This window comes from Sitodiplosis mosellana, unplaced genomic scaffold (genome assembly GCF_009176505.1).
Source record: "Sitodiplosis mosellana isolate CC-2019 unplaced genomic scaffold, AAFC_SMos_1.0 Smas_scaffold_1971, whole genome shotgun sequence".
Classification (NCBI taxonomy): domain Eukaryota; kingdom Metazoa; phylum Arthropoda; class Insecta; order Diptera; family Cecidomyiidae; genus Sitodiplosis; species Sitodiplosis mosellana.
The window spans coordinates 1079-2146 of record NW_022597213.1 but is presented as its reverse complement, the minus strand read 5'-3'; the positions used below and the strand labels follow the sequence as shown (position 1 = coordinate 2146).

Sequence of the window (1068 nt, the reverse complement as noted above, 5' to 3'; positions counted from 1 at the left end):
CACAAAAGTCGATGGAACTTTTTAGTACAAATCTACAAACTTTTTGTGAATATTCTACGCAGAGTGTCATTTTCATGCGAACAGTGCAAACCCAGCCGAGAGCTATTTGTCGTACAATTAGATAGACGCAAGTCAAAGGTCACCTATTGAGATTAAGACGCACTACGGCAAGACAAACACAGTTATTCGTCGCATTTAACAAACTGTTTTGCATCGTGATACAGTAATGTGGACCGAATTTGATTTGAAAGTATCAGTTGAGTCAAGAGATTTCACCAAGAAATCCTATTTCGAAGAAACACCATTTCTAAGACTAATTCAAAGTTGATTTAATTGATAAGTCCGATGACTTCGACTATAAAACACATTCGCTGTTTTGCTTGGCTTCAGAGTGAGTTTCACAGTTGCAGTGGACAGTGGACAGTACACAGAATACAATAGCAAGATGAATCCATATATTTTGTTTGCATTTTTATTGTTAGCAATCAGCCAAGTAAGTAAATTTCAATTGTGACAAATATGTCAAAATTTTTGATCGTTGTTTTTTTTTCAAGGTTTATGATGTTGTTGGACATGAATATCCCGATGATGATGAAGGGTGGCCCGAACCTATTCTCCACAATTAGTTTTCGAATAAAAGCAATTATTTGTCAAGAGAACCTACCATCTTCCTATAATAATAACTAGATTGTGAACCGAATAGACAAAATATGATTGACTTTGATTGCGATGACTGGCTGAATCAATAAGTTTCATCAAGAACTCATATCTCAAAGAAATGCCATTTGCAGTGGCGTAACTGGGTGTTTTGTTAAAACAGCAGAAAGCAAAAAATTGAGTTGAATAAAATCATTTGATGGAAATATTAAACTAAATAGTTATTGTATTGATTTGACTCCAGAAATCTCAATGGATTCTGATCGAATATCACTTTTTTCAGTTTATCATTTATGCCCGCAATTTTAGTCAAGAATCAATATTTCCTCTAAAAAAACATTCGCAGTAAGTGCGCACTTATTGATTACTCAATAAATGCTGTAGTATACTGTTATTCACAATGATTTGATT

General features: G+C 33.9%; 1 long non-coding RNA gene across 1 annotated transcript; it reads left to right on the top strand.

Moving 5' to 3' along the window:
- The first annotated feature begins 14 nt into the window (after positions 1-14).
- On the top strand, positions 15-875 carry LOC129571316 (uncharacterized). The gene is made up of 2 exons (XR_008688253.1): positions 15-493; positions 555-875. It is a non-coding gene; the product is annotated as an uncharacterized LOC129571316 (long non-coding RNA).
- The last annotated feature ends 193 nt before the right edge of the window (positions 876-1068 follow it).